Here is a 26627-nt window from a genome sequence, read left to right on the forward strand (position 1 = left end):
CAGTCTTCTCGATACACAACATCATACACTCCACTATCTGCAGGACCAATAAACCCGCTCATCGCTTTTATCTTCCACTCTTGATTTGTTCCCATTTCCACTGCATCATGTAAGTTTTTTCCCAATACTTTCCGTACATACTTTGTGCAACGGATGATTTCTAGTTCCCGGTTGGTCACAAAAGAAACAATTTGCATCGCTTAACTCGATCTTGTTCGAGGAGGTTCGCTACTACACTTGAGAAATCACCACTATCACCATGTTCATTTGCATCCATTTCTCTTCTCTTTTTATACTTCACCTGCACTTTCAAACATACCTTTATGTGTACACTTTTTGTAACAAGAAACGTGCCACTTCGCATTACACTGAATAAGATCTTCTGAAGTCGTACATTCTAAACACTTTGCAAGTGTTTGATAGTCACTATCCCCACAATCACCCCGAAATCTTGTGTAATCCAGAAGCTTTTGAGATTATCTTGGATTCATCACTAAAGTTTCCTTTGTATGGCACTTACACAGTAAACAATAACTAAACATTATATCACTACGAAGAGGTTGTTATGCACATGACGACTGAATATTCGCGGACATTCCATCCTTACATCTAAACACATTGATTTTGGGCACTCCTAACTTCCCTCCATTCAGATCTCCTTTCTTAAACAAATTAAAATGAATATGACAAATACACACGTTATTAACATATCGTAACTGTTTTGCAGTAAATACATATATGCAACTATAAAAATGGCTCAGAAAATACATTTCATCATTTTTGTTAAATTTTTATAATGATTTTTTATATAATAATAAAATTCAGACATATTCATTTTACCTGGTTTCTGAGGAAACAATAACAATTAACATTTAAAGAATTGCAAAGTGTAGTTTTTTTTCATACACAAGATATTATCTAATATTTAAACAGCATTGTTTGAATATTAATTAACAAAATAAAGTCACAAAAGAATTATAGGAATTAAACAAATAGTTGAAAATATACTTTATCTCGAAAACTATTGATTTTACGTCAAAAGTCTACATAACAATTTCTACTTGTCTTAGCAAGATCTTTAAAATGAACCATGATTCATCAAAATTGAACAAAAAGTACGGGAGCTACAGTTCTTAATGGCGGCCATCTTGATGACGTCACCAATGCTGCCTGCATCAGAATATGAATCAAAACTATTAATGTGAATCTTTAGCCATTCTATTCTTCAAAGGAGTTTTGCATGTGAGGTAGAAGAAATTCATTTTCGCGAAATAATATTTTCCGCAAGGGAACGATCCACGATTTCCGGAGCAAAATAAGTTATTAAAAACGGAACTTGTCGGATATTCATCTCGTATTGAGGTTTTTCTCTTTGGATTTGAATTTACCTTGAGAAATCTATTTTATACGCATTCTGGCACTGGTTTAAGAAGACAAGAGTTTTAAAAGGGGTAAACTGAAGTCCAAAGTCCAAAGAAGATGCTCGAAAGCTTGTTCACAAACGAGATGCCCCTTCTCCTCCACGTGCGAGCAACGTGAAATCTATTGTAGAAGAGGAAGAGAACTTTTTTACATCGTAGACATTGGTGAACTTCAAGTACAGGAAGCAACCTAAATCCCTGAAGAAGAGGTCCATGTCAGTTCTTTAGATCTTCAGCTGCATCTTTCACCAGTACTTTCTTCTTGCCAGTTATCGGTGACATAAAAGAATGGGGACGATGTGACAAATTACATTATGCAATTTCGAGGAGTTAGGACTGGTTAATTAAATAATCTTATGTTCTTAAAATATAATTGCGGTACTACCACTTTCTAATACTTTGATTTGTTGCCGAAAAATGGACTACAAATTTATTCAGAATACAAGCATTGTAATAAAAAAAAAGTTCTGAGTAGTATAGCACGTACTTCTCACGAACTTGTTCCGAAAATCTCACGAAAAACGCCCTAAAATCCGCCATTTTGTACCAAAATTTACCCATGTTCCCAAAATCTCACGAAAAACGCCCTAAAATCCGCCATTTTCTACCAAAATTTATCCATGTTCCCAAAATCTCACGAAAATGAGGTTAAAATCCGCCATTTTGTACCAAAAAATTTACCCATGTTCCCAAAATCTCACGAAAGTGGATGTAAATTTCCTCTTGAATGTTTTATCATATATTTTAATACAATATTATATTAATTTATACAATTTATGTTGATTACTTACCGTTTTTCCCCATTTCTTTAAGAAATGTGTTTCTTCCTTGGTTATTCCTCCTTCAAATGCTCAAAATACCTAAAGGAACTTCAAAGCATGTCTACACAAGTCTTTTTTTGTTAATCTTGAACGCAGTTGGTCTTGCTATTCAAGAAACTAATTCTAAAGAAAGAATTCACCTATAATAAAATAATGGCATGTCGTAAGATGAGGTAACCAGTGGGGGAAGAGCACAGGAAGAGGGGGGAGGCAGTAGGTCTATGGCAGTATGTAACCTTCGTGTGAGGTATTATAGACAATAGATAGCCGACAAACACCATTGTAATCGTACCAGATGCTTCTTTTGAAGCTGTCACGTATTTTCATCATTATGTCAATTAAGGAAGTAACAAAGTGTCAATTTAATGTGAGATATGGATGTTGCACAATACTTGAACCCTAGGAGGTGAGAGAGAGATCTGAAATGACTTTTAGAAAAACATGGGAAACTCTGGATAAAGAACAATTGGTAAAAGATATTGACTGTCTAAGATGTAAGGCGGGGAGAGTGAGAGAGCGCTTTGACGGAGTACTACCGAACGTAACATAGACACCTGCTTGTATGTGTGTGTTCCAGGTTTTTTTTTTGGAGGTGGGGAACTGTGCTGTTCTCTGGACATTGCTTAATGGGGGGCCTGTGATTTTTACTGCATGGAAACTCAAAAATATGTGAAAAAAGAAAGAAATAAGAATCATTATTTTAACGACAGAGAATTTAAGAATGAGATAGGTACGTGTCACTTTTTAAAAGTTAATGTATTGCCCCATATTGAGGAAACCGCACGTAGGATTGCATGAAGGAACTCTGTTGTTATTTTGAGCAAAGGATCACTTTAAACAGGCGTTTGACTTCTTACGCATTTTGTTAAGACCTTGCCACAAACGTAGAGGGGGGAAGAGAAAGAGTGAGCGTGCCTACCTGAGTTTCAAAGAGGAAAAAAAAAGAGTGAATGAATGTGTACGCAAGACAACTTTCCCTTTTGTGCTTTTGGAAGAAGTTTTGAAGGAAGATTTTTTGTAGGTATTTTTTGCATAAATGATTTTATCCTTTTAAAAACTAGAGTAATGAATTAATTATTTATGAATATTAATGAGATGATAATGAATATTAATGAGATGCTAAAGAAAAGGATTACAAAGAATGGATTTTACTGTTTTTCGTATATTTAGAGGCATTTTGCGGATATATGTAATATACAGCACTGCGTATTGTACGTAAATGTATGAGATAATGTGGAAGGAAATGCGCGCAACTCAAAGAAACATATTTTATGTAATGATATTGTATTTCAGTAGCTGATATGTGATTTTAACATAGAATATCATCTTTTGGATACTGCATGGGTCTAATGGAGTACGAAGCTTAGACGAATGACAAATTGCATGTATTTGTGATTAGTTTGTAAGTAGGGTACATCTATGTGTAGGTGATATGTGATTTTAGCATAGAATATCATGTTTTGGATACTGTATGGGTCTAATGGGGTACGAAGCTTAGACGAATAAGAAATTGCATGTATATATGAATAGTTTGTAAGTGGGTAGATGTATGTGTTGCTGATATAGGATTTTAGCATAGAATATCATCTTTTGGATACTGCATGGGTCTAATGGAGTACGAAGCTTAGACGAATGACAAATTGCATGTATTTGTGATTAGTTTGTAAGTAGGGTACATCTATGTGTAGGTGATATGTGATTTTAGCATAGAATATCATGTTTTGGATACTGTATGGGTCTAATGGAGTACGAAGCTTAGACGAATGACAAATTGCATGTATTTGTGATTAGTTTGTAAGTAGGGTACATCTATGTGTAGGTGATATGTGATTTTAGCATAGAATATCATGTTTTGGATACTGTATGGGTCTAATGGGGTACGAAGCTTAGACGAATAAGAAATTGCATGTATTTGTGATTAGTTTGTAAGTGGGTAGATGTATGTGTTGCTGATATAGGATTTTAGCATAGAATATCATGTTTTGGATACTGTATGGGTCTAATGGGGTACGAAGCTTAGACGAATAAGAAATTGCATGTATATATGAATAGTTTGTAAGTGGGTAGATGTATGTATGTATGTATGTATATTAGTTTTGATATCGGGACAGGAATATATGTATCATATTGTAGACATATTATTTTTCGTTTGCATGTAAGTGTTTTAAGCATGTGTTGTTGGTTGCGTAGCTTTAGGGGCTATACTATGGGGGATGCAAACACCTGAAGTGTTTCTATTGTATTAATATTGGATTGTAGCCTTATTTTATTGTATTGTAGAGCTGTATATGTTGTTGTGGTGATATGCTAGATGATTGCAAACACATGAATTGATTCCTTATGTATATAGATTACCTTGAATACCATGTTAGAATGTATATATTGTGATTTTTTTTTACGTATATGTCCTCTTGTAATATTGAATGGTTCGTTTGTTACTCAAACTGTGAGGCTGAACACATCATGTTACCTCAAAATGTGAGCATACCACAGATGTTCTAGTGGTATTTGAAGCACAAAGGATATTACTATTATAACCCATTTACTTATAGATATCTTTTCACTACAGTATTCTAATGTCTTATATTGCTACCTTTACTGACTTCTAAGATGCTTGTTCATCGTATAGTAGACATTATGCCATCATTATGGTTTCCAACTTGGAATAATTTATTGTAGGAGCATAAAATACGTATAAATAACCTTATATGAAGCATAGGTATTCTTCCTTTATTTTATATAGAATACAGATACTTCGTATGATATCAATATTTGTTTGGAGAAATAAATCATATTATTGTAAATTGTAACGCTTTATTGTATTTATATACTCTACAATATTCTATTTTGCAATATTGGCATATTGATATACATATATAGATATATTGAAATAAGATATTTACATGATATATACGTACAAGCACCAACAGATAGGAAAACTTATGGACATCATGATACCTTTAGACAGTTTACTATTTACATATATACAGAATACCATTCATTTCACGCACTTAATACTTTGATAACCATATGGCAATGTTCTATAGTCAGTAATACTGTTATGATTTAATCGTCGTCTTTTATTTTGAACTTTCTGATGTGTTTTAGTTTCAGACTTGGATACGATGACAAACCCAGGCTTACGAACAATTCTTCCTGGATTGTGTAACTGTTTTTTGTCAGCTTTATCTCGAACTAGTTGATAAAAATGATCAAAGTTAATTTCTTGTCGTGTACGATGATTTAAAGTAATTCCTCTAATTTTAAATACATAATCTACTTTCCCTGTTTGAACTTCTTTCATTCTATAGGCATAATTTTTTGGCCCTAAGCCTATAAAGGCATCAATTTCCCAGCCATCAGGAACTTCATTAGTTAACTCACCTAAATAGGAACCCAAAGAAAGTGGAGGCTTTTCATTACGTGGCTGTACAAACATAATACTATCAGTGTCGCAGTACAATACACGATCAGGATCTATAGCTGTTAGTAATTCGTAAAGTTTTAGACGCGCCCACGAGGTGATAAAGGCTGCAAGGACAACATTGGAAAATTTCCATGGCTTGTTTTTGTTCTCAATGTTTTTATATGATACAATGAGATGTCGCTCTCCAATAGGCAATACAGTTTGTACCTCATATTGGGGTGCCCATAGATAACTTAAAAATTTTTCTGGAGTATCTACAATTACAGATTGAGATAAATCTGTTCTTTGTCCCCATTTGCCATACAAGGAATTGAGAAATATTTTGGAAATATATCTTAGACCAGGATTTGATTGAATGTTATTTTCCGTTAACTGAATGCATTCATGTTCATAATAGTCTGCAATATATTTTTCTTGATCTTGTTTAGTTTTGCACCAGCTAGGAAACCCTGAAGACTCCTGTTTCATTTTTAAGAAGGAATTGACATAATTTTTAAACAAATTATTTTCTGATCCAGATAATTTGAATTCCCAAATTTCGATAATTTGTAGAATTTTGTATCCGAGATCTAAAGCCACATGAAGTTCAGGAGTACAGTATGTACCAGTAAGGACACGCTCGGCATCATTATGCATACAGTTGTTGTCACTTTGTTCCATACACGTACGACATAACCCAAACAAAAGGCGATCATTACATGTATATGGTAAAATTGGAAAATATAAGTCTTTGGGAGGCAAGATACTACATTTCACTAATCCATGAATACTTTGCACTTGAGGAAAGTCAGGCCCCTTGTATATTATAGGTTTTCCTATTGGCAATGGCTTACGTGCCATTACCCAGGGGTAAAGACTGGTAACATCATAATATGACACAAACTCTTTGCTGGTACATTCGTACAAGGCATTAAAACATTCTGTACGCCCACCATGAAAACTATCTTTAGGTACCAGATGATCAACAAGATCATGACACTGTGTTTGAATAAACTGTTGTAATTTTTTATCATTTTTTACCATGAGGTCCCATTCACATTCCCACATTTCAATGACATTAAGATTTAATTTTTTAAGAAATGCTATTTTTGTGGTGGTGTTTTCATACCGATCTTGTAATGATGTACCTTGCTTAGAGGTAGAATCTAGGGACACGTGTCGTAGTGTAGGATAACAGTTTAAACACCCGTGATAGTAACATCCATGAAATTCGTAAACTGTATTTGTTTTAGTTTCAAATCCATCAACCTTATACCTCCCAAATCGTTTTTCCAAACCATTTCCAGAATGAAGAATTTTATTACCAGTAGTACGTTCTAAGTATCGCAGCCAGTACATTGCCTTCAGACTTTGACGATCACGATGGTCAAACCCATAAGGTGGAATAATTGGAATAATTTCTTTAGGTAAATATAAGGTACGATATGTTAGGTATTGCCAAACTAGCAATAGTTGACGAGACGATAAAACATTGGATACCATTTGTTTTGTCTTCAATTAAGTTTGAAAATTTAATGACAGCCTCTGCTAAAATTTAACATCATTCCGACAATATTCAATCATTTCCTTTTGGAGATTATATTCCTCATTACTTGCAACACGTTCTTTGTGCCATATGATAAGTTGCTCTCGATCTTCAGTGCTCCTTGAATCAGGATCAAAATATTTTAGATCAGGAATTTTACCTATGTAATTTTGGTTCTCTAATGTATTAAACAAGTATGGGAAATCTCCCTTTCGTAAATTTGCAGAAAGACCTAACGTCTTAGGTAATTTAGATAATTTAACTCCCATATACAAATATGTGTCACGGAAGTAAATTTTTTGTCCTAAACGCATTTCAATAATTTTTTGCCCTGACATTATTACTTCCGGTGTAAAATGATGGTTTATGATCAAAGTTTTAGCACAGAATTGCATATCATAATTACTGCCATTATGGGAAAGCACAACGATTTTTTTAAACATTGGTCGAGTTATTAATACATGATTAACAAATTCTTCAATGTTGTGAAAATCAAACGAACGGAATCCATTTTTATCGCCGCATACAAAGCATGTATCATCAAGCTTCATGTCCTTACACTTGTAACAAGCATGAATACAATTTACAAAATTTACATGATGTTCTTGTTCTCCTTGTTCATTTTTAGGAAGCAACATTGTTTCTACATCAAATATAATGTACAAAAAGGTATCTATATGTTGCATCATAGCCGTTTGAACAAAACAAATATGGTCATCGCTTACATATGTGTAACATGTTTTACAATAACGTTCACCACAATCATGTTCAGACTTGCGTGAACGCATGTCAATTATAGTACCACAATGGACACAAATTTTCTTTGTTTCGCATATACTTTTTCCGGAAACATTTATTGCTTTATGATTAGCAAAACATTCTTCTGAAGAAAACAGTCTATGGCAATCAAGGCATTCAACTTTAATATTATTATCATTATTAGAAACATTATGATACTTTTCGCACATTGGACATTTGAAGTTACACTTATGATTTTGTGTATGATGATAACCTTTCAAACAATACTGACAATATTTCCGTTTGTTTAATAGTGTTGTAATGTTGGTAATTAATTCGTAGTGTCCTTCACTGTACAAAATCAAAATTTTCTTTGATGCATGTATTCCAGGATAAATTACATTATAGTTTCGAGTTAATCCGTTCTTTTCGTAAACAACAATTTGATAATGAGGCGCTAGCTTATTTTGAAACTTTTTTACATCATCAATAGTACATCCATCATGGATTTCAATGTCAACTTTAGCATTGACACACAATTGTTTTGCTTGTTTCATCAAACGTTCAGAATGATTTTTCAATTGATATACATAGTTATAACGATGATCAGCTTTACCCATTCCAAGAATAATACTTTTAGGAAGACAATACACATCCTTTTCTACAGGAATAGTACATTGTTCCATGTGTGTTACAAGATCAACAAATTTTGATGAACCCCTTGTTCGTCCCCTACCTTTACGTGAATCAACAATATGAATTTTGAAATTTACTTTATCACCTAATAAATAATTTTCATTACTATTTAAAACATTTTCAATTTTACGAAATAGAATGTCGGAGCTTAAATCCGACTTTTGACGCCACGAAATGTATATTGGTTTATTAATGGTAGAAGCAGAACTTTCTATTGTTATACCAACATACATATCATCATCGGCATCATTTAAAACGTGATCCTTTACAAATTCAAATAACAACTGAATATATTTTTCAGGATCATCTATTCCACTAGTTTGCATACGTTCAATTGTAACTTCCTTTCCTGTAAGTCCAAAATAACTATATTGTTTGATTCTACTATTAACAATACGAAAATATTCATTTGTTTTACCACTCCCATACATGGTATGTTGTGATACATTAGTAGTATTAGGACTTGGAAAGTTTATAAAATTTTCCATGAACACGCTAAAATCATTTGTAGTTAAACTATTAGCTTTTCCTTCAGACACAAGTTCCATAAACTTTTCACGAGCTAAATTCTTTATATTATCTTGACGAAAGAAGCCTACATGATATAAATCAATAATATCTTTTGCACACTTACATTTTTTCAAAACAACATGAGGATCACAACCAAAATGCATAAACAACGCTTGCAATAACTTGGAATAAGCTTCATTGCTTACCCTTGCACCCGTAGCATGACATTGTGTTATCACTTCCCATGTAAATAAAACTTCGTTTGGATTTTCATATCCACGTTCTTGTTGTGCTGACAACATGGTACAGATGACAGATTGTCCTTCCATTGTGTGATTGACACACTAAATATGTAATTGGAATATGAATTTTTGTCTTATACAGTAAATATTTTACACAATAATGTACACAGAACTTTGATATTTCTTTTCACAGTTTTTAAATGACAAGGTTTTGTAAGTAGACTTTTATGATATAATTCACAATGTGTTGACCAAAGATACACTTTTTTAAGAATTTTTTACACTTACCAGTAAATATAATAATAAAACTTTCCCGAACTTGTTTTAGTTCACAACAGATTTAGTTGTAAGTTTACCGACAACACACTTGAAAGCTTGTCGGGAATTGCACTAACACTGGCCGTTAACTACAATGATAAAACTTCCCGTAACTTTTTTTCAGTTTAGTATCGATGCACTACCACTTGTCACTCACTAAGTATATTTTAGTTTACCGAAGATATACTTTTAAGTTTATCGGTTAATCCTTTAGCACTTTCCGATAATTGTAATTTACAAACTGCCGTAATAAAATTGATTTAGACTAATTACAGCACGCAAAGTACAAACAGGAAGTGTGTTTACTTTTTATTGATTGTTTATTATCAACACTAATAAATGGAAATTTCAAGAACTCCACACGAAGATTCCCGAAGATTGCCGAAGGTTCCCGAAGGTTCCCGAAGTTTCCCGAAGTTTTCCGAACAATGCCGAACCTAACCGAAGATGAACATGAGAGTTTATCCACAATTCCTGTACATGGTGGTTAATGTATCACACGAATGGTTCCGAAAATTGCCGAACATAACCGAAGATGGACATAAGAATGTATGAACAATTCCTGTACACGTTTAGTAAATGTAACTTCCAAAAGACTTGTAACTTTAAGATATATTTTAAAGTTTATTATTAGATGTAACTTTATAATAAAATTGGTATTTTAAAATAAATGATTTAACAACAAAGAGTATACCAATGAGTGGCTTTACTTTAACACTAGTAATTCTATAGTGCGCGGCGCGGCTTGCTGCGTTGGATTTATACTTTCAAAATTTAATCTCGTACCCAAACGCATTTCGTTTGTAATCTCGTACCCAAAGGCATTTGGTTTGTAATCTCGTACGCAGGTGCTTTAACATATTTTAAATTAATAATACTGATATTACGCAATATGATGTAATTTGTAAATGCACTATTAAAGTTTGCAACACTTGAAATAATTATAACTACTTGTTTGTATGCTTTTCCAATGTGTTATCGGTCTAAAAAATTCCTTTGTTAGTAATGCTAGGAATTTCTTTTGTTTGCGTTGCTACAGGTGTTTAAAATGGTTTAAACCGGTTTAAACTAGTTTATTGTTTTTGTTATACAATTATTCAGTTCTGCAGGAACTTTGTTGTTAATTTTTTTATTTGTTTGCTTCATTAGAAGCTCAGAGGAATTACATTTCGAAAATATTAAAATTATCAAAACATAAACTTGAACATAAGAAAGTTATTTTTAACACATCACAACACGATTAAACTTAAAATTTATTACATAAAACTTTTTGATTGTTAAATGAACAAGTAAAATTTAAGTCAGTGTTGCAATTGAATACACAAACTAAAAGTAAAAGAACAAGTTACCAAAAGTAAAGTGTACAAACATAACTTAAAACACAATGTTGCAATCCAAATTGCAAAGAAAAAATAAAAAATACAACTTACAAACAAAATGTACAAACCGAAAATAAAAAGTGCAGAAAGAAAATTTAAAAACAATGTTGCAATCTAACATACAAAACGGAAAATAAAAAATATAAAAGCAAAACTTAAAACACAATGTTGCAATTAAAAAAAAAATGCAAAGCTAAAAAATACAGAACCAAAACTTAAAACAGTGTTGTCATCAAAAAATACAAGAGCAAAAGTTTAAAATACAATGTTGCAATCCAAATTGCAAAAGAAAAATTAAAAATACAAGTTTAAAAATTGAAACATTCAAAACTAAAAATACAGAATCAAAATACAATGTTGCAATCTAAAATACAAAAGGAAATTAAAAGTACAACATTAAAACACAATGTTACATTATAAATTCGAAACAAAATAAAAATTACAAGTGAAGAAATAAAAATGCAAACTGAAAACTAAAAATGCAGAAGCATAAAATTTTAAAGAACACAATGTTGCAATCTAAAATACAAAAGAATATTAAAAGTACAACACTAAAACACAATGTTACATTATAAAATCCAAAACAACATTAAATTTACAAGTTAAGAAATAGAATTGGAAACTGAAAATAAAAAATACCGAAAGAAAATTCAAAACAATGTTGCAATCCAAATTGCAAAGAAAAAATAAAAAATACAAACATGACACATACGAACATTCCCTAGTAGTATACGGACCTTATTTCCCCAAAATGTGTTGCAAACTCATGTCATTAAAATAATGACGGTAAAAGTTCAGCTCCGTATACTACTAGGGAATGTTCGTATGTGTCATGTTTGTATTTTTTATTTTTTCTTTGCAATTTGGATTGCAACATTGTTTTGAATTTTCTTTCGGTATTTTTTATTTTCAGTTTCCAATTCTATTTCTTAACTTGTAAATTTAATGTTGTTTTGGATTTTATAATGTAACATTGTGTTTTAATGTTGTACTTTTAATATTCTTTTGTATTTTAGATTGCAACATTGTGTTCTTTAAAATTTTATGCTTCTGCATTTTTAGTTTTCAGTTTGCATTTTTATTTCTTCACTTGTAATTTTTATTTTGTTTCGAATTTATAATGTAACATTGTGTTTTAATGTTGTACTTTTAATTTCCTTTTGTATTTTAGATTGCAACATTGTATTTTGATTCTGTATTTTTAGTTTTGAATGTTTCAATTTTTAAACTTGTATTTTTAATTTTTCTTTTGCAATTTGGATTGCAACATTGTATTTTAAACTTTTGCTCTTGTATTTTTTGATGACAACACTGTTTTAAGTTTTGGTTCTGTATTTTTTAGCTTTGCATTTTTTTTAATTGCAACATTGTGTTTTAAGTTTTGCTTTTATATTTTTTATTTTCCGTTTTGTATGTTAGATTGCAACATTGTTTTTAAATTTTCTTTCTGCACTTTTTATTTTCGGTTTGTACATTTTGTTTGTAAGTTGTATTTTTTTATTTTTTCTTTGCAATTTGGATTGCAACATTGTGTTTTAAGTTATGTTTGTACACTTTACTTTTGGTAACTTGTTCTTTTACTTTTAGTTTGTGTATTCAATTGCAACACTGACTTAAATTTTACTTGTTCATTTAACAATCAAAAAGTTTTATGTAATAAATTTTAAGTTTAATCGTGTTGTGATGTGTTAAAAATAACTTTCTTATGTTCAAGTTTATGTTTTGATAATTTTAATATTTTCGAAATGTAATTCCTCTGAGCTTCTAATGAAGCAAACAAATAAAAAAATTAACAACAAAGTTCCTGCAGAACTGAATAATTGTATAACAAAAACAATAAACTAGTTTAAACCGGTTTAAACCATTTTAAACACCTGTAGCAACGCAAACAAAAGAAATTCCTAGCATTACTAACAAAGGAATTTTTTAGACCGATAACACATTGGAAAAGCATACAAACAAGTAGTTATAATTATTTCAAGTGTTGCAAACTTTAATAGTGCATTTACAAATTACATCATATTGCGTAATATCAGTATTATTAATTTAAAATATGTTAAAGCTCCTGCGTACGAGATTACAAACCAAATGCCTTTGGGTACGAGATTACAAACGAAATGCGTTTGGGTACGAGATTAAATTTTGAAAGTATAAATCCAACGCAGCAAGCCGCGCCGCGCACTATAGAATTACTAGTGTTAAAGTAAAGCCACTCATTGGTATACTCTTTGTTGTTAAATCATTTATTTTAAAATACCAATTTTATTATAAAGTTACATCTAATAATAAACTTTAAAATATATCTTAAAGTTACAAGTCTTTTGGAAGTTACATTTACTAAACGTGTACAGGAATTGTTCATACATTCTTATGTCCATCTTCGGTTATGTTCGGCAATTTTCGGAACCATTCGTGTGATACATTAACCACCATGTACAGGAATTGTGGATAAACTCTCATGTTCATCTTCGGTTAGGTTCGGCATTGTTCGGAAAACTTCGGGAAACTTCGGGAACCTTCGGGAACCTTCGGCAATCTTCGGGAATCTTCGTGTGGAGTTCTTGAAATTTCCATTTATTAGTGTTGATAATAAACAATCAATAAAAAGTAAACACACTTCCTGTTTGTACTTTGCGTGCTGTAATTAGTCTAAATCAATTTTATTACGGCAGTTTGTAAATTACAATTATCGGAAAGTGCTAAAGGATTAACCGATAAACTTAAAAGTATATCTTCGGTAAACTAAAATATACTTAGTGAGTGACAAGTGGTAGTGCATCGATACTAAACTGAAAAAAAGTTACGGGAAGTTTTATCATTGTAGTTAACGGCCAGTGTTAGTGCAATTCCCGACAAGCTTTCAAGTGTGTTGTCGGTAAACTTACAACTAAATCTGTTGTGAACTAAAACAAGTTCGGGAAAGTTTTATTATTATATTTACTGGTAAGTGTAAAAAATTCTTAAAAAAGTGTATCTTTGGTCAACACATTGTGAATTATATCATAAAAGTCTACTTACAAAACCTTGTCATTTAAAAACTGTGAAAAGAAATATCAAAGTTCTGTGTACATTATTGTGTAAAATATTTACTGTATAAGACAAAAATTCATATTCCAATTACATATTTAGTGTGTCAATCACACAATGGAAGGACAATCTGTCATCTGTACCATGTTGTCAGCACAACAAGAACGTGGATATGAAAATCCAAACGAAGTTTTATTTACATGGGAAGTGATAACACAATGTCATGCTACGGGTGCAAGGGTAAGCAATGAAGCTTATTCCAAGTTATTGCAAGCGTTGTTTATGCATTTTGGTTGTGATCCTCATGTTGTTTTGAAAAAATGTAAGTGTGCAAAAGATATTATTGATTTATATCATGTAGGCTTCTTTCGTCAAGATAATATAAAGAATTTAGCTCGTGAAAAGTTTATGGAACTTGTGTCTGAAGGAAAAGCTAATAGTTTAACTACAAATGATTTTAGCGTGTTCATGGAAAATTTTATAAACTTTCCAAGTCCTAATACTACTAATGTATCACAACATACCATGTATGGGAGTGGTAAAACAAATGAATATTTTCGTATTGTTAATAGTAGAATCAAACAATATAGTTATTTTGGACTTACAGGAAAGGAAGTTACAATTGAACGTATGCAAACTAGTGGAATAGATGATCCTGAAAAATATATTCAGTTGTTATTTGAATTTGTAAAGGATCACGTTTTAAATGATGCCGATGATGATATGTATGTTGGTATAACAATAGAAAGTTCTGCTTCTACCATTAATAAACCAATATACATTTCGTGGCGTCAAAAGTCGGATTTAAGCTCCGACATTCTATTTCGTAAAATTGAAAATGTTTTAAATAGTAATGAAAATTATTTATTAGGTGATAAAGTAAATTTCAAAATTCATATTGTTGATTCACGTAAAGGTAGGGGACGAACAAGGGGTTCATCAAAATTTGTTGATCTTGTAACACACATGGAACAATGTACTATTCCTGTAGAAAAGGATGTGTATTGTCTTCCTAAAAGTATTATTCTTGGAATGGGTAAAGCTGATCATCGTTATAACTATGTATATCAATTGAAAAATCATTCTGAACGTTTGATGAAACAAGCAAAACAATTGTGTGTCAATGCTAAAGTTGACATTGAAATCCATGATGGATGTACTATTGATGATGTAAAAAAGTTTCAAAATAAGCTAGCGCCTCATTATCAAATTGTTGTTTACGAAAAGAACGGATTAACTCGAAACTATAATGTAATTTATCCTGGAATACATGCATCAAAGAAAATTTTGATTTTGTACAGTGAAGGACACTACGAATTAATTACCAACATTACAACACTATTAAACAAACGGAAATATTGTCAGTATTGTTTGAAAGGTTATCATCATACACAAAATCATAAGTGTAACTTCAAATGTCCAATGTGCGAAAAGTATCATAATGTTTCTAATAATGATAATAATATTAAAGTTGAATGCCTTGATTGCCATAGACTGTTTTCTTCAGAAGAATGTTTTGCTAATCATAAAGCAATAAATGTTTCCGGAAAAAGTATATGCGAAACAAAGAAAATTTGTGTCCATTGTGGTACTATAATTGACATGCGTTCACGCAAGTCTGAACATGATTGTGGTGAACGTTATTGTAAAACATGTTACACATATGTAAGCGATGACCATATTTGTTTTGTTCAAACGGCTATGATGCAACATATAGATACCTTTTTGTACATTATATTTGATGTAGAAACAATGTTGCTTCCTAAAAATGAACAAGGAGAACAAGAACATCATGTAAATTTTGTAAATTGTATTCATGCTTGTTACAAGTGTAAGGACATGAAGCTTGATGATACATGCTTTGTATGCGGCGATAAAAATGGATTCCGTTCGTTTGATTTTCACAACATTGAAGAATTTGTTAATCATGTATTAATAACTCGACCAATGTTTAAAAAAATCGTTGTGCTTTCCCATAATGGCAGTAATTATGATATGCAATTCTGTGCTAAAACTTTGATCATAAACCATCATTTTACACCGGAAGTAATAATGTCAGGGCAAAAAATTATTGAAATGCGTTTAGGACAAAAAATTTACTTCCGTGACACATATTTGTATATGGGAGTTAAATTATCTAAATTACCTAAGACGTTAGGTCTTTCTGCAAATTTACGAAAGGGAGATTTCCCATACTTGTTTAATACATTAGAGAACCAAAATTACATAGGTAAAATTCCTGATCTAAAATATTTTGATCCTGATTCAAGGAGCACTGAAGATCGAGAGCAACTTATCATATGGCACAAAGAACGTGTTGCAAGTAATGAGGAATATAATCTCCAAAAGGAAATGATTGAATATTGTCGGAATGATGTTAAAATTTTAGCAGAGGCTGTCATTAAATTTTCAAACTTAATTGAAGACAAAACAAATGGTATCCAATGTTTTATCGTCTCGTCAACTATTGCTAGTTTGGCAATACTAACATATCGTACCTTATATTTACCTAAAGAAATTATTCCAATTATTCCACCTTATGGGTTTGACCATCGTGATCGTCAAAGTCTGAAGGCAATGTACTGGCTGCGATACTTAGAACGTACTACTGGTAATAAAATTCTTCATTCTGGAAATGGTTTGGAAAAACGATTTGGGAGGTATAAGGTTGATGGATTTGAAACTAAAACAAATACAGTTTACGAATTTCATGGATGTTACTATCACGGGTGTTTAAACTGTTATCCTACACTACGACACGTGTCCCTAGATTCTACCTCTAAGCAAGGTACATCATTACAAGATCGGTATGAAAACACCACCACAAAAATAGCATTTCTTAAAAAATTAAATCTTAATGTCATTGAAATGTGGGAATGTGAATGGGACCTCATGGTAAAAAATGATAAAAAATTACAACAGTTTATTCAAACACAGTGTCATGATCTTGTTGATCATCTGGTACCTAAAGATAGTTTTCATGGTGGACGTACAGAATGTTTTAATGCCTTGTACGAATGTACCAGCAAAGAGTTTGTGTCATATTATGATGTTACCAGTCTTTACCCCTGGGTAATGGCACGTAAGCCATTGCCTATAGGAAAACCTATAATATACAAGGGGCCTGACTTTTCTCAAGTGCAAAGTATTCATGGATTAGTGAAATGTAGTATCTTGCCTCCCAAAGACTTATATTTTCCAATTTTACCATATACATGTAATGATCGCCTTTTGTTTGGGTTATGTCGTACGTGTATGGAACAAAGTGACAACAACTGTATGCATAATGATGCCGAGCGTGTCCTTACTGGTACATACTGTACTCCTGAACTTCATGTGGCTTTAGATCTCGGATACAAAATTCTACAAATTATCGAAATTTGGGAATTCAAATTATCTGGATCAGAAAATAATTTGTTTAAAAATTATGTCAATTCCTTCTTAAAAATGAAACAGGAGTCTTCAGGGTTTCCTAGCTGGTGCAAAACTAAACAAGATCAAGAAAAATATATTGCAGACTATTATGAACATGAATGCATTCAGTTAACGGAAAATAACATTCAATCAAATCCTGGTCTAAGATATATTTCCAAAATATTTCTCAATTCCTTGTATGGCAAATGGGGACAAAGAACAGATTTATCTCAATCTGTAATTGTAGATACTCCAGAAAAATTTTTAAGTTATCTATGGGCACCCCAATATGAGGTACAAACTGTATTGCCTATTGGAGAGCGACATCTCATTGTATCATATAAAAACATCGAGAACAAAAACAAGCCATGGAAATTTTCCAATGTTGTCCTTGCAGCCTTTATCACCTCGTGGGCGCGTCTAAAACTTTACGAATTACTAACAGCTATAGATCCTGATCGTGTATTGTACTGCGACACTGATAGTATTATGTTTGTACAGCCACGTAATGAAAAGCCTCCACTTTCTTTGGGTTCCTATTTAGGTGAGTTAACTAATGAAGTTCCTGATGGCTGGGAAATTGATGCCTTTATAGGCTTAGGGCCAAAAAATTATGCCTATAGAATGAAAGAAGTTCAAACAGGGAAAGTAGATTATGTATTTAAAATTAGAGGAATTACTTTAAATCATCGTACACGACAAGAAATTAACTTTGATCATTTTTATCAACTAGTTCGAGATAAAGCTGACAAAAAACAGTTACACAATCCAGGAAGAATTGTTCGTAAGCCTGGGTTTGTCATCGTATCCAAGTCTGAAACTAAAACACATCAGAAAGTTCAAAATAAAAGACGACGATTAAATCATAACAGTATTACTGACTATAGAACATTGCCATATGGTTATCAAAGTATTAAGTGCGTGAAATGAATGGTATTCTGTATATATGTAAATAGTAAACTGTCTAAAGGTATCATGATGTCCATAAGTTTTCCTATCTGTTGGTGCTTGTACGTATATATCATGTAAATATCTTATTTCAATATATCTATATATGTATATCAATATGCCAATATTGCAAAATAGAATATTGTAGAGTATATAAATACAATAAAGCGTTACAATTTACAATAATATGATTTATTTCTCCAAACAAATATTGATATCATACGAAGTATCTGTATTCTATATAAAATAAAGGAAGAATACCTATGCTTCATATAAGGTTATTTATACGTATTTTATGCTCCTACAATAAATTATTCCAAGTTGGAAACCATAATGATGGCATAATGTCTACTATACGATGAACAAGCATCTTAGAAGTCAGTAAAGGTAGCAATATAAGACATTAGAATACTGTAGTGAAAAGATATCTATAAGTAAATGGGTTATAATAGTAATATCCTTTGTGCTTCAAATACCACTAGAACATCTGTGGTATGCTCACATTTTGAGGTAACATGATGTGTTCAGCCTCACAGTTTGAGTAACAAACGAACCATTCAATATTACAAGAGGACATATACGTAAAAAAAAATCACAATATATACATTCTAACATGGTATTCAAGGTAATCTATATACATAAGGAATCAATTCATGTGTTTGCAATCATCTAGCATATCACCACAACAACATATACAGCTCTACAATACAATAAAATAAGGCTACAATCCAATATTAATACAATAGAAACACTTCAGGTGTTTGCATCCCCATAGTATAGCCCCTAAAGCTACGCAACCAACAACACATGCTTAAAACACTTACATGCAAACGAAAAATAATATGTCTACAATATGATACATATATTCCTGTCCCGATATCAAAACTAATATACATACATACATACATACATCTACCCACTTACAAACTATTCATATATACATGCAATTTCTTATTCGTCTAAGCTTCGTACCCCATTAGACCCATACAGTATCCAAAACATGATATTCTATGCTAAAATCCTATATCAGCAACACATACATCTACCCACTTACAAACTAATCACAAATACATGCAATTTCTTATTCGTCTAAGCTTCGTACCCCATTAGACCCATACAGTATCCAAAACATGATATTCTATGCTAAAATCACATATCACCTACACATAGATGTACCCTACTTACAAACTAATCACAAATACATGCAATTTGTCATTCGTCTAAGCTTCGTACTCCATTAGACCCATACAGTATCCAAAACATGATATTCTATGCTAAAATCACATATCACCTACACATAGATGTACCCTACTTACAAACTAATCACAAATACATGCAATTTGTCATTCGTCTAAGCTTCGTACTCCATTAGACCCATGCAGTATCCAAAAGATGATATTCTATGCTAAAATCCTATATCAGCAACACATACATCTACCCACTTACAAACTATTCATATATACATGCAATTTCTTATTCGTCTAAGCTTCGTACCCCATTAGACCCATACAGTATCCAAAACATGATATTCTATGCTAAAATCACATATCACCTACACATAGATGTACCCTACTTACAAACTAATCACAAATACATGCAATTTGTCATTCGTCTAAGCTTCGTACTCCATTAGACCCATGCAGTATCCAAAAGATGATATTCTATGTTAAAATCACATATCAGCTACTGAAATACAATATCATTACATAAAATATGTTTCTTTGAGTTGCGCGCATTTCCTTCCACATTATCTCATACATTTACGTACAATACGCAGTGCTGTATATTACATATATCCGCAAAATGCCTCTAAATATACGAAAAACAGTAAAATCCATTCTTTGTAATCCTTTTCTTTAGCATCTCATTAATATTCATTATCATCTCATTAATATTCATAAATAATTAATTCATTACTCTAGTTTTTAAAAGGATAAAATCATTTATGCAAAAAATACCTACAAAAAATCTTCCTTCAAAACTTCTTCCAAAAGCACAAAAGGGAAAGTTGTCTTGCGTACACATTCATTCACTCTTTTTTTTTTCCTCTTTGAAACTCAGGTAGGCACGCTCACTCTTTCTCTTCCCCCCTCTACGTTTGTGGCAAGGTCTTAACAAAATGCGTAAGAAGTCAAACGCCTGTTTAAAGTGATCCTTTGCTCAAAATAACAACAGAGTTCCTTCATGCAATCCTACGTGCGGTTTCCTCAATATGGGGCAATACATTAACTTTTAAAAAGTGACACGTACCTATCTCATTCTTAAATTCTCTGTCGTTAAAATAATGATTCTTATTTCTTTCTTTTTTCACATATTTTTGAGTTTCCATGCAGTAAAAATCACAGGCCCCCCATTAAGCAATGTCCAGAGAACAGCACAGTTCCCCACCTCCAAAAAAAAAACCTGGAACACACACATACAAGCAGGTGTCTATGTTACGTTCGGTAGTACTCCGTCAAAGCGCTCTCTCACTCTCCCCGCCTTACATCTTAGACAGTCAATATCTTTTACCAATTGTTCTTTATCCAGAGTTTCCCATGTTTTTCTAAAAGTCATTTCAGATCTCTCTCTCACCTCCTAGGGTTCAAGTATTGTGCAACATCCATATCTCACATTAAATTGACACTTTGTTACTTCCTTAATTGACATAATGATGAAAATACGTGACAGCTTCAAAAGAAGCATCTGGTACGATTACAATGGTGTTTGTCGGCTATCTATTGTCTATAATACCTCACACGAAGGTTACATACTGCCATAGACCTACTGCCTCCCCCCTCTTCCTGTGCTCTTCCCCCACTGGTTACCTCATCTTACGACATGCCATTATTTTATTATAGGTGAATTCTTTCTTTAGAATTAGTTTCTTGAATAGCAAGACCAACTGCGTTCAAGATTAACAAACAAAGACTTGTGTAGACATGCTTTGAAGTTCCTTTAGGTATTTTGAGCATTTGAAGGAGGAATAACCAAGGAAGAAACACATTTCTTAAAGAAATGGGGAAAAACGGTAAGTAATCAACATAAATTGTATAAATTAATATAATATTGTATTAAAATATATGATAAAACATTCAAGAGGAAATTTACATCCACTTTCGTGAGATTTTGGGAACATGGGTAAATTTTTTGGTACAAAATGGCGGATTTTAACCTCATTTTCGTGAGATTTTGGGAACATGGATAAATTTTGGTAGAAAATGGCGGATTTTAGGGCGTTTTTCGTGAGATTTTGGGAACATGGGTAAATTTTGGTACAAAATGGCGGATTTTAGGGCGTTTTTCGTGAGATTTTCGGAACAAGTTCGTGAGAAGTACGTGCTATACTACTGTTCTGCCACTAAAATTTGTTTATTCTCAATTGTGATAACCCTCAAAATAAGCAAAATTCGTGAAAAAGCAAATCAATCAGAAAGTGTTATGTGACAAAGGGGGTAGGGGTTCAGCCTTGAGTTACGAAGTGTGACAAGGGCGGAAAAGAGTAAAAATTGGTCAAAAATAGCATTAGGTCATATGTGAACGGCACCCAAAATACTCTTAATGACTACACTTACGTACAAAAGCTGCAAACTTCCACACATCATACATATTTCATACATATTTCATCATACATATTACGTCAACTTACGTAAACGATAAGTTGTACCCTCAAAAGATGTATCCATCGAAGGGGTAGGTCTTCCTTCGAGAGTTTATTCCGTGCTGAGAGTAAGTAAATCAATCGAACTTGTGTATCTCTGCTTCTTTCGAATTCCAAGTGTTCTTCTAATTTGTGTAGAAGGTATTATGGTTTTTGTTCGCTAAAATATTGTACTAGATTGTTGTTTATTTTCCTTATTCAACTTTTGAAAAAGTATCTTCATGAATTTTCTAGTTTCGTTTTTTTTGTTTTTTTTTGTGACTAATGCGTCTCTCCTATACTACGTCCAATTATGCATTAATGGAATCTACGAGCAAATATAATTGATGTTAACTTTTAGCCGACTTCGATCTGACAGTTTGTTCTCCAGTTATTGCTGTCTTTGGATTTTTTCGACCAATTTTTGGCTGATCATAACGCTAAAGAAAGCATTTCTACACTCAAGTTGGCCCACACGTTTTGAATTACTTTGATATCAGAAATCACCTTCCAAATATTGTCGGTGTTTTTTGTGAAACATCCGGCATAACGACGATAAATGCGTTTCTTTTTGCCCTGAAAGGTTTACAACCTGGACAACAGGAAGACATTTAGAGTTGCCTACCTCACATGCACTATGATTCATCGCACATAATTTTTGATTAAATTTTGACCTACTCCCAATCCCCATCAAGTCGGAAGTCGAGAGAAAAGAGGCCTCACAAGCGATTAAATCTGGTGAGTTTTCTGTGTACAAAATTTGATGGCTCTTGGTGACTCCTTTTTATACGAAAAGCTGATACGACACACACAGACACACTATTTTATATATTACTATAGATACATATGAGCAAAACTAAAAGACCAATGATACTACATTTATCTTGCAAAATCTACACATTGTAATATCCTACACGTGGTTTATATTTGCAAACACCAACACATGCTTTTTATTTATAAACAATACCAAACGCTTTTCTACTACAAGTTACTACATGAAGCAGACGACAGGAATCCTCGTCACCATATGATAGAAGAGGAACACCAGCGCCACTACCACTCAGAAGAAATGAAATGAAATCTTTGAGTTTTACGTCCCACGATTATGCCGGTTAGGCTAAAGGAGACGGTGATGATGAGAGATGAATGAAATGGTGGAATGAAGAAAGTGGGAGGAAACGGGAGAACCCCGAGAAAACCCACGCACACGGTGTTTGTCCATCACAAAGTTCACTTGGGGGGAGCAGGGTTTGAACCCGAGACCCCAAGCACCAGAGGTGAACGCTCTACCACTGAGCCACCGCGACCCATGTATCGCCTCAATCGACATCAGTCCCGGCTAGGCAATACTCCTCTCTTAGGTTGCCTGGAGCTTTGCGGGGCTCCAACCTCTCTTTGCTCTCATAAAGCACTATGAATCCTAACCAGTTTCCCTTCATCTTGCGTGGACCTTTGTGTTAATAATTCCCTAGATTGCCTGGGCCTTGGGTATAGGGACACCTATTTGCCTAATTATTAGTGAATTCTGTATTTCTTTTAGGACCACAATTATAGTGAATCTGTGTTATATTGTTTTATAACAATAACTTTTATAATAAGAAAACCGATTGTGTTGAGGGAGAAAATCGATTAGCGTGTGTAAATTACTCTACATTCTACCTCAACAAGATAATTTTGCAATATACTTCATGGCATATATATATCTGCGCTGCAGGTTAATATTTCTTAATTTGCCTATGTGAGTGTAAATTAATGTTTGTCGTTTTGTCTGTACGTTATTATAGATTATGAGAAGTAAAATTAGTAATACTGAAATAAATTAAACGATAAAGCCCGAAAAGTGGTCGGAAAATATCTGAAAATTCCAATACATATTACTTGTCCAATGCAAATAGATATTACGAGATACACTATTGAACTTCTTCAGAAGTGATTCCTTCGCTACTGTCATCCTATCTCATACTAAGATTATATTATGATAAAATAGGTAATATTTAGAAAGAAAATGGTAACTAATTATTTCAAGGATAGGAGTGTATTCTCAATAAGAAAGTGTATACATTCTTGTTGTTAAATTTAAAGCTATTACGCCATAAAACTATATTAATTTATTTCCCTTAAAATATACTGTATATTTGATAAAATGGTCCATCACAAAATTTTCTATAGTAGTTGTCTGAAAGAATGTAGGTTAATATTTTCGAACTGACTGTGAGCATCATACTATTTTTTGAACATTTGTAGCTAATTGCGTTGATTGATCAAATTTTATGCCCAATAAGTGCAGATTATATTGTCATTATTATTATTATTATTATTATTATTATTATTATTATTATTATTATTATTATTATTATTATTATTATTATTATTATTATTATTATACTCCCAAACTATGTTATGCATAAGTGTAGGAAGTATTATAAAACGTCCGTCTGTCAACAGGTATAAGAGAAAACGCAGTAAGAGATATAAAGATGCAGTTTTCTGCAATCAATTCAGCATCCCAAGAAGATATTCCACCTCTTCCGTTCACTGTCTATTCAAAACAGAATAGTTCACATTGATCATTTCCTGTTTCAACGTTTACCGCAACAGAACGAAAATGGTAGCACATATCGAGAAACGTTTTTTAAAGGAAATTTAGCGTCTCAAGATAGCATATCATGACTATCCAAAACATTACCAAAACCAGAAATGGTTCAAATTAACTAATACTTCTGCTATTGACTTTCGTAGGGTAAAAGCGGTAAACGCTATCAAGATGTGGTTTTCTTGTAATCGATTCAGAATAAAAAAAAAGAATAAGTTCTGTCTGCTCCTTTAACTATTTATTCAAACCGGAAGCAGTTAAATCAACGTTTTCCGGTTTCAACATTTACATTTTCCGGTTTCAACATTTATCATCATAGGACGAAAACGGTAACATATAGCAAGAAGTGATTTCTCATAAACGATTCAGGGCCTCAGTACAACATAACACGACTATACACAACACTATCAAAAACAGAGGTAGTTTAAATTTACTATTACTTCCGGTTTCAACTTTTATCGCCATACAACAGGTAACGAGAAACATTTTTTTGCAAACGATTCAACGTCTCAAACCAACATACTATAATTATCCCGAACATCAATCAAGACCGGAAATGGTTCAAATTTAACATTAAAACATTATCAATACTGATTTTCCCACAACAAAACCGGTAATATGGAGATGTGGTTTCTGCAATTAATTCAGTGTTCCAAGAATAGGTTCAATCTCCTCCGTTAGCCCTATATTCAAGCAAGAAGTGGTCCAAAATAACCATTTTCGGTACCAAAATTTATTGCCATAGAACATAAACGGGAACGGGAGTTTTTTTTTTTTTTTTTTTTTTTTTTAGACGTTTCGCAAGACAAACCAACCATAACTATCCCAAATACTCTACTAAGATCAGACATGGTTCGCATTTAGCATTCCTTTCAGTTTCAATACTGACGTTTACAGGGAGAAAATGAAAATATCGAGATAAGACTTACAAGACAGTGAATAACACAAATACAAACCAACACAAGAGGATGACACACAACTTATAACACAAAACGAAACAGGAATACAAAGAACACGAAGCCCTACTAGATAATGGGATTTGTTCAAAGATTAGAGTTTAGCATCCTGTTCAACAGCGAGGCTGTATGACCCGTGCTGCTTCAGCTTAGCATGGAATCCGAACCATATGATATCTCACCGAGAATCGAACCCGGGTTTTTAGCGCCAAAGCGCAAAAAATGAAGTACAGTATATAAATACAAATCAACACTTTTAAATGACACGTAAGGAAGAACACGAAACTAAATAGAAATACAAGGAACACTGATACTTAAGTATATCAAGATGTGACTCAAATCGACTAGACTCTAATAAAACTGTATTGTGTACAAAGTTTTACGTTTCCCTCCTACTGGTGATGTAAGTGGTATCGCTTTACAATATTCCAACACTAAAGTCTATAATAATGATGTTGTTTTCTTAATTGGAAGCTGTGAGAAAGGATTGAGAGGTATAAAAACAGCGCAAAAGTTGGAAGGGGAAATAACAATACATGCTAAATTCAAATCCTTCTTGAACACGAGGACGTAAAAACGAAAAAAAGGAGAAAAAAGAGAAAAGAAAAAAGATGCAGTGGTTTTGTTCGAGTCAAAAGATGCCTGTTATTGAATAGGAAAATGTAGTAATTAACATTGCTTAGAATTAAACAAGAAAGAACGTTAAGAAAAAAGAAAATAAAAAGAGAAAGGAAACCAGCTTATCTTGAAACACGCTTGTTTCCCGAAGATTTGTAGATTGTAAGGGCAAGAGAGACAACGATAAAGACGATTTACGCTCAATGGTAATGTTATCAACATATGGTGCAACGTGAGAGCAAATTTTGCTGTTTTCCTTATACACCTTTACAGATTTCTTTGCCTCTTCGGTTCAGGAGCAAAAATTTCCCTAAGAACAAAACCCGCAAAAGAGTCCCGACGTTATTTGCAAGTGTAGTGAACCATTTGGGAAAG

Source organism: Thermobia domestica, chromosome 6 (assembly GCF_964235325.1).
Source record: "Thermobia domestica chromosome 6, izTheDome1.hap1.1, whole genome shotgun sequence".
In the NCBI taxonomy this organism is placed as follows: domain Eukaryota; kingdom Metazoa; phylum Arthropoda; class Insecta; order Zygentoma; family Lepismatidae; genus Thermobia; species Thermobia domestica.